Genomic DNA, 9,151 nt, shown 5'->3' on the forward strand with positions numbered 1-9,151 from the left:
GTCAGGAAAAAACCCAAAACACACACATCTGTGGATTTGAATTCCCCCCAGAACAGTCAATGCTGGGGCCTGAATATATCAAATATATGTGGGGGTTTTAAGCCTACTTCAACTAAGAGCCGTAAAAACAGGGTTTAGTTTTCAGATAGCTATAATTATATCATATATATGGTTATAAATATATCAATGTAATTATTTCGATTTTAGCAAAATGAGAAATCAAATTGGAAAGCAGAGTAGTCCAAAGGTAGCCTGTTTACTTTCCTGTACTAATTAAAGTAATTTACATACTCACTTTTCCATATTTATCCACTGCCATAAATAAATGAAAATCAATTAATTTATTTCTACTTCCTATGGATTCCATCACACTACAATCCAGTGTAACCAAAGCAACCATAAACTACCACATCCAGTCCAATGGGTGTGACAAAAAACCTAACAAAAATCCACAAGAGCTAAGTGCTGCTGGGAAGTTTCCCTTTCCTTCCTCTGATCACAGAGATCTCAGCATCAGCACCTGCTTCAGAGACCACAGCAAAGATGAAGAGTTGATTTATATAGGCCATACATGGTCAAGAAATGTTTCAGTTTGTAATTTCTGACTTAAGGGAGGAAATATGGCTTGAAAAATACAAAATACTGGTATAGTGGAAAGCAAATATCAGCTGGTAAGAAGGGTGAGTGGAAATGTTGTAGGGACACAGAACCCAAGAATGTTTCACCCAAGTGTTACTTCTTTCCTCTTCCAGCCAGTGTCAGCCAGTCACACACTCCTGCAATCACATTTAGCAATAACATTTCCAGAGGGCTGAATTCTCTCTCCTTCCCTTCTACCCCTAACAATCCCCTGCAGCTGTGGCACACTCAGGAGTGCTTTGAAGAGTTTAGATGCTCATTTTGGGCAGCTTGGGTCTGATTTCCAGCATCAACAGCGGAAGAAATTGGTCTCGAGCCATGATGTTGGAAAATACTTTGAAAAAGACTCAAACTTTTTATTCTGTTGATTCCTGTGAAGCTTAAAGCCTTTAACCATATGGATTTCTGGCTTTTCTGTAGTCCTCCTTCTTTCCTGACCATTACAACATTACTTTATCCTGTCCAACACAGGCTCTTTCATCAGACTCTGACCCTAATACATTTGCCTGTGCAATCCAGCAGGTAGAACAGCAGTGTTGACACAATGTGAATGCTTCCAGTTTTCTGTTTGCCACCATCTTCTCATTATCAGCTTCCTGCAACAGATGGACTGTAGTTTTACAGGCACAAGAAGAGTCAGTAACTGGGTGGGAGAGGCAGGAAAGGCTGCTGCTTTAGTAGCAAGAACCCAGGGGGGAAAATAAAGGTGGAATGTTGTGGAAGAAATATGAAAGAGCTATGTTTAAGCATTAGCCCAGTATCAGCCATGAGCATAGCTTCAGCTGGGGCAATTCAGACTGTCTTTTCTTGCCAGTTCTGCCTTTTTTCCAGGGAAATGGGTTCTAAGAGATGCAGCTAAAGACATAGACAAATCTGTTTCAAGCGATGATGTTCTTTTTGTTGGAACAGCACCCATTTTGATAGCATCAGCCACAGTCTTCTCTAGCAAAGGTCTTTACCAACATTTCTATCCATACTGCCAGTCAGCTAACATATAGTCTTTCCAAATTTGCAAAGGAACATGGGGGGAACTGAAATTAAATTTCATCTTTTCATTGCTTGCATGCCCCAGGAAAAGTCTCAATGCATCCCTTTTAGGTTTCTCTAAAGGGCAAATCAACAATAACTAAAAATCAGCCAAGCAAAATTATAAACTCTTTATGTTTTGACAGTCATCAGCTTCCAAGCTCACCACACTGAAAATGCTTTTTGTGTGATGCATTCCCTTATCCTCCCTTCCATGTACCTATAATAATGCATGTGGAAGGTAGAAAGCCATGAGGCTGAGAAGGTAGTGAAGAAACTGCCCTTTTGAGTTGGAAAAATATTTTCAATCCCTAATGGCTAAGCTTTAAAAAGCCCTTCTGAAACCAAAATCTCTCAAATGCAAGAAGGGCAGGAAGCTCTCTGACACACAGCAAGGAGGTGTCACTTCCCAGAGAAGAAAGAGCAGTGCTGTGTCCTGGCAGGGCCAGCATGGATTGTGGCTGAGTGACAGGCAGCTCTGCTGGCCCTGTGCCAGCTGGGATGAGCCCTCCTTTCAAAAGGAAAGCACAGCAGCTCACTTTTTAAAGAGAAAAATTAATCCTGTGGGGTTAGGAAAACATCTGAGGTATGAAATAATATTTACAGGTGCATATCTAGACCTGCCTTTCTGCAGTGTTTTATTCAGGGCCAGTTCTGTTGATGGATCAGTGAAGTCTGGTCTCAGCAGAGCTCTCTGAGGGTCATTTGGGAAAAGCCCTGCTGCTCCATTTTCTTTTTGTGCTGTGCCTGAACCTCAGGGGAGCACACAGCAGCACCAAACCCAGCACCACAGCTGAAGGAGGGCCACCACACCTGCCTGTTGAGATATCCATGAGCTCCAAAGGTTCTTTACCACCACTTCCAGCTTTCTTATTTAATAACTATAGACAGTGCAGTCCCTGCTCAGTCATAAAACTGTCAACACGATTAAACTTGTGTCAGAAAGGACAGTCTAATCCATCCTCTGCATTCAAGCTAACGCCAAATCCAGCTTCACTCCAAGAAGCAACCAACTGCATCTGGGGCATTGCAAACACCCAAAGTCTTTGCAAAGAGCTGTTCTGAACATCTGAACCTGAGTGTTCAGCACACATTTACAGCCTCTGGAGTGTTCCACAAGAGACAGGAGTCTATAAGAAATTGGACTGACTACGTGGTATCACACATTTATGGGGGCAGGATTCAAAGTAGTTTATTTAGATGTCGCAGGGCATCTGTGCATGTTCTGTTAATTACAGCTATTAGTAGCACAGGGGCTGTGATAGATGATGCTAATGAATGCATACCTGTGTCTTGTAGGTGACTCACTGACTATCTGCAGGAGGGGAGAGTGGTTGCAAGGAGATCTGTAAGCTGCAGGAAGACTTCTAGCTGCAAGGAAACACTTTGGGCTGAAATTGAGCCACATATTTTACCACAGCCAATCTCTGAGAAGCTGGAGACCGTGGATTATCTGTTGTGACTGGCTTTGCATCAGAATGTGAATCTCTCCTTCCTCACCAGCTCTCTTCCCTTTGGGATCCAAAGGCTGAAAATGCTGGTTACAGAGCTGAAATGTTCAAACCATACCCTCGGGCACTTAGTGGGGCTCTTGGGGAATGGGACTCTGATGATCCTTGTGGGTCTCTTCCAACTCAGCTTATTCTGTGATTCTGTAATTTCCCCGAAGGAGATGAGAAGCTCTGAAAAAGTTCCTCCTCAGAGCCATCAATCAATTCCCTCTCCAGTCATGTCTGACTGTCTCCAGTCAGACAAAGCCTAGCAGGAGCAAGGGACAGGAAGCAAGGTGAGCAAACTCGATGGAAAATCCAGGATGACTGATCTCTGAGAATTGCCATTACAGGACCTCTGAGAAACAGCAGATACCTCAAACCTACCAGGATGGCAAACCTAGGACCTAACGGCTTATATTTACTAACGACAAAACTACTACCATAAAGGTGGATGTGGGTAATAAATATCAAGATACTGGCACGGGTTCCAAATCATTGCTGGATCAGTACAGACTTTGGGTGTCCCTATTGTTAATAGTATAGACATTTGGGATAGAAGATCCATTAAAAACATGACACTCAATAGTTTTCCACAAAAGAGAATTGTACACTCTGAGCAATAGCAGGTTCCATTTTAAAGAAGGGGTAAAATGTACCAAATGAAAAATAAAGTCCTCTCAGTGCCCCTTAGAGTCCTTAGAGCACTGCAAAGCCTAACTGCATTGCTCAGTGTCAGAGTGCCACCCCAAACTGTTCCCACAGCTAAGTAAACAAGTCAACAGTCATATTTATCACAGCTCATCCTGTACATATGCAAAGGTGAATGGTGGTTGAGAGATGTCAAACACAGAGTGAGCCATCAGTCACATCCACACATTGGCAGTCACATCCAACCCTCTTGCTGAACTTTAAAGACAGGTTTCAGGATGAAAGTGCCCTACACAGAACTGCTTTTGTCATTATAGCAAAGCAAAAGAAATCTGACTTGATGTCTGTCCTATCAAGGGATCAAATTCTATCAAAATCTCAACAGTCCCTTCTGTCTTCCAAATTACCTCATCACCCAAACAAAGTTCTTTATCCAGTTTTTAGCAGTTTCCTGACTGGTTTTCTTTGCTCCTGACCATATGCAGCCCTTACTGATCACCTCTTCTCCATCAGGTCTGCTCTCCAACTTCTCTCTTTCATTTGCTAAAATAGGATGGATTCCCCTTGCTTTGGGGGATACCGATATCTTATGGTCCACGAAGAGGAGAAAATGATAAAATGTCACAGAGGATTTCTACGTGCAGAACCACTGCTCTGTACTCCTTACACAGCAACTAGCCCTGCCGTCCCACACTGAGCAGGGCAGGGATGGATGCCTTCCCGGTGTGCCAGGCTGAGGGCACAGGCACTGACGGCTCCTCCGGGTCCTTCCTTGTGGCACAGAGGCATCTAGTGGCTGAGCGCTGGAAGATCAGGTAAAGCCACCACACTCCAGTCAAGGATGTGTTTAAGCGGGATGCTGCTGCTGCCGACACGCAGACTGCTACAGAGCTGTTCGGCTGTGAATTGCCCTGCCCAGGTTCATACAAAGCGAAATATAAACACATGGCAGCGGGCACAGCAGCCCAGAGGAAACCCTCGCAGAGTGCAGGCTGTGTTGGATGCTCAGGCAGTGTGCTAGGGAACACACACACCAGCAGCCCCCAGCAGGAGTGGGAGGCTCAGCACCTGCTGTGCACAGCTGTGTCTTTGTACTTGACACCTGCCACAGCGTAACTCCGTGAATAATCACCACCTCTGAAAGATGCTGCAGTTGATGTCCCCTGGCTTTGAGAGGCAGTGGGTCACACTCCCCTGGGCATGCTCATGACACTGTTCAACACTTTGCAGACACCCACTACAGCCCATTTCAGACACCTCTTTTCCAGCCTGACCAGTCCTGGCTACTCAGTCCTTGCACCTAAGGATGATCTCTTTTTTGGCTTTATTAGTCCTAGGACTTGTACCTCCTGCTTCTTGTTCTGCTGTCTTGTTTGAGATGAGATCAGGACATGAAACAGTGTGTGAGATACATAAAACAGCATTCCTAGTTTAGTGCTCTTTTCCCTTCCTACTTTAATTTTTTTTCTTTTGCCTGGTGAGCAGTGTTTTCACAGAAGTACATACTACAGCTCTAAGTCTGAATAGGAAGGACTAGCTCAAAGCCCCCCTCTGTGTTTGTGCATGGAGCCAGAATTCTTTGTACTGAATGCTTGGCTTAATAACCTGGCCACAATAAATGCAGGCAACATACAGTGAGCAGTGCTCCCCAGAAATACTATCAATAGAATCAAGTAGAACAGGTCAAATTCTGTGACCAATACTTAGCCTTTGATCTCTTCATACAAGCTGCTAAAAACTATCAATGCCATACATGAAATGGGAAAAATACAATAAAGATGCTTTTTCCTTCTTCTGGATATCCCTCTAAAAGGAAAAAAAAAATTCCACTCATAATGCTGAGATACAACACTTGCCTCACCTTCCAAAGCCAAGCTACTTAGCTTCAGAATGGCATTAAGACAATTTCTTGATGGAGCTTTGCATTTTTACTGAGATTGGATATGGGGAGCTGTGGCTCTAATATTAAAGAATGGCAAAGTTTCTGGAGTTATCTCTAGTTTATACATAGCCTCATGGCAGAAACAACAACTGATATTCAAAATTGTTATTTAAAATGAAGAAAAGGGCATCTTTGGTTTTGATCTTTTCTATGTCCTAGGACACTTTGGACATCAATCTTAAGTATACAGTATCTTTAGCTATGCTGCTGCTGAATAAATAATGTGTAAGAGAGGCTAATGAATACAGCAGGGAGGCTTCTTGCTTTTACTCTGTGCTGTCTGAAACAGGAACACAAAGCCAGCACCAAAAAGAAGCAAACCAAAGCAGAGATGAGGAGATAACTACCACAACTTGGATTAAATCTCTTAAATGTCCACAAAAATCTTGCATTGCTGTAGTTCTGTGATGCAGTAGTTCTGCTGAGACATCCCTTGGGCAACTTTTCAGCAAATGAAACCCTTCCCACCACCCAAGTACTTTGCCAGCACATTTTTCCAGGACATCCTCACACACCTTGAGGATGACCGTGCTCTGTGGAGCACTTCCACACGGCCTCTCAAATTCCTTTTTGTAGCTGACAAGGCTGTGAAGGACACTCTACCCTTGCTCACTGCACTCCCTCACATACAGCATGCAGCTGCAAAGGAGAACAGGCAACCCTCCCATTTCCTGTTATGGAGTTACCATGCCAAGCCCATCTGGTTCCCAGCAGGGAGCCTGCTGTGTGAGGTCGGTCTGACCCTGAGAGGATGCTGTGGAGGGGGGGCAGATGGCAAGCTACCACTGGGGAAAGGCCATGGCAAGTGTACATCTCCACTGCCCATCAGGCACCTGCTGCATGGAGATTGGCTGCAGGTGACTTTACACAACTGAGGGATGCCCACAGGCAGTGAAGGACGGTCTCCAGCAGGAGACTGCTCCTCTCAGGAAGGAGATGTTTCAGAATGCCCTCAGGCAGGATGCAAGCAGCTGTAACATCTGTCAGAGGTTTTGTTTTCATATTCTCACTGGAATAAGGAGGGGACAGACACCCTGAGGTGTCTGCTGTGATTTTCTTCAAGGAGGACTGTGAAACATCCACTTCATTCACATCATGTACAGATATGATACCAGTCCAGTTGGGACCACCAACAGCCAGGATTCTTATGTTGCTAAAACTTAGTAGGGATTTTAGTAAGGATGTTGTGGAGCAGAAAATACTACACCCCTTTAGTTTTCTCATAGAAAGATTTGGAGACCTCTATTCAAGCACTGATTGCAAGTCACTTCAGAGACAGATGTTTCTGGGGCTAACTGTGATGGGACTGCCAGGAAGGCTACCAGGGACTGCTTTCACACTATTTTCTCTGTGGTCTCATAGATGCAGCCACACAAAATTCCTCTCTAGATGTGTTCTGAACAGATCTACTTTAATTGCTTTTAAATATTTTTTTCAGAGAATGCAGCATGACCCTTTTCAGACAAAGCAAACAAACAGGCCCACCACTCCCAAACAGCCCAAAGTGACTGGGATTGCAAAAACACAGGAGCACCTTTCCTCTCAAGCTCACTTCCTTATTTCATTCCCTATTCTGCATGGGCAGGTTGCTAAGGATGAATCATGAGTCTCCTACTTGAGCTCTGAGTGACAGCTGCAGCCTGGATTTCTGGGCTCATCCTGGGCAGCAGGAGGTGCACCAAAGCAGAGGTGACCACGACCAATTAGAAAATAATATACTGAAACATAACTCCTTGGCAGGGTGGTGAAGAGAACAGGTGGGATAATTTGAGAGAATCATCTTTGCTTTTAAGTGATCAGGAAAAAAAAAATCTAATGTGAGGAATTAAAGAAAGAGTCTGAAGCTGAAATGCTGTGCTTTGTGCTGGAAGTTAATACTGAACTGTGCCTGAGGGAAGGAGGGCAGTGAATACTGCTTTGACCTGCAGATGGAAGGGAAAACTATAATACAGGGCTGTGAATTTGGCCTTAAGCAGAAAACTCCACATAATTTTTTGCTGATGCTAGAGCTGCCTCCCTGAATACTAAAACTGCAGTCCTTCTCCCTGCCTTGAATGCAAGGCGATGTTTACATGATTGAAATTCACTAAACAAGCAACAGCTGAGTGAAAAAAGAACTGAAAGCAAACATCATTGTGATTCCCTCTTTTATACTTGTTTCTCACCATATCATGAAATAATTTGCTTTTTTTTCTTTGAGGTCTAATTTTATTGATTGTAATAAAGGATGGACACATGGACAGAAAACCAGAATCCCTTATGTAATACAACTGTCAAGGCATGAACACAGCAGCCTAATGTATTCTCAGAGTGTTCACAGTCACCAATATGTAAATTCTTAGAGCAGCTGTTTCTCCTAAACCCACCCAGATGGATTCAGCCCCCACAAGGGGCAGTGCCATTGTACTTAGACCTTGACATGACACCAAGAGCTTCAGGATCAGCTCATCTCTTTGTGCTTCCCCGACAGACACAGATGCAAGCCTGCAGTGCTACAAGTGCTGGGCAGCCCCAAAGCTGCACATGTCACACCCTTCAGCAAGCCACACCTCAAGCAGGGACATCACAACTCATCTCAGGTCCATAGGGTCAGAAGAAAGGGAGTTGGGCACAGTGTTACACCAAGCAGCAAGACCTGGATTGAGGAATACAGCACACAAGGACAATGAATGCTACCTGGCAGCACAAAGTACATTGTACATGGGTGGCTGCACAGGGACACACTGCCCACAGGACAACAGCAGGGAGAGCCCCAGCAGCACGGCAGAACAGTTATATTATATATATGTGGCTAAATATATATTGGGAGGAAAAGCACCCCTATGCATCATAGGGACCGAAGCTCTTCTCAAGGATGATGTAGCTCAGCCAACAAAGGTGAGCAGCAGCTCAGCGAGGTAGAGGAAGGAAGAGCCCCTGTGCCCCACCCAGGCTGTGTCCCAGCCAAGTGAGGAAATACTGCTGGGGGGAGCAGGACTCAGCACATCCTCCTTGGGCTGGCCCCTGTCAGCACCTGCACCAGCTGAGTGCCAAAGCCATGTGGTGCCATCCGCTCCAGGTGGGTGCAAGGGGGCCCTCATCCCACAGGGCCTCCAGCTCCACACTGAACCAAACCCCACAGGGACCCCACATGGGGCTCTGAAACACAAGGCCACCTGTAAGGAGCCCAAAATCTCACAGGGCTCACTAAACTGACAGGGACACTTACCCTCATCCCCACAGTGTCCCTAAGCCCCTCAAGACCAGTTGCGAGGGACCTTATATTCCAAAGGGCTCCCTAAAGCACACAGACCCACAAGCAAGACGCCCCTAAACCCCATAGGGCCAGCTGCCCCTTGATGATCAGCTCCATCAAACCCTCCATGACCAGCTACAAGGGACCGCAACACTTCAGGGCTCCGTA

This window comes from Catharus ustulatus, chromosome 7 (genome assembly GCF_009819885.2).
Source record: "Catharus ustulatus isolate bCatUst1 chromosome 7, bCatUst1.pri.v2, whole genome shotgun sequence".
Taxonomy (NCBI): Eukaryota; Metazoa; Chordata; class Aves; order Passeriformes; family Turdidae; genus Catharus; species Catharus ustulatus.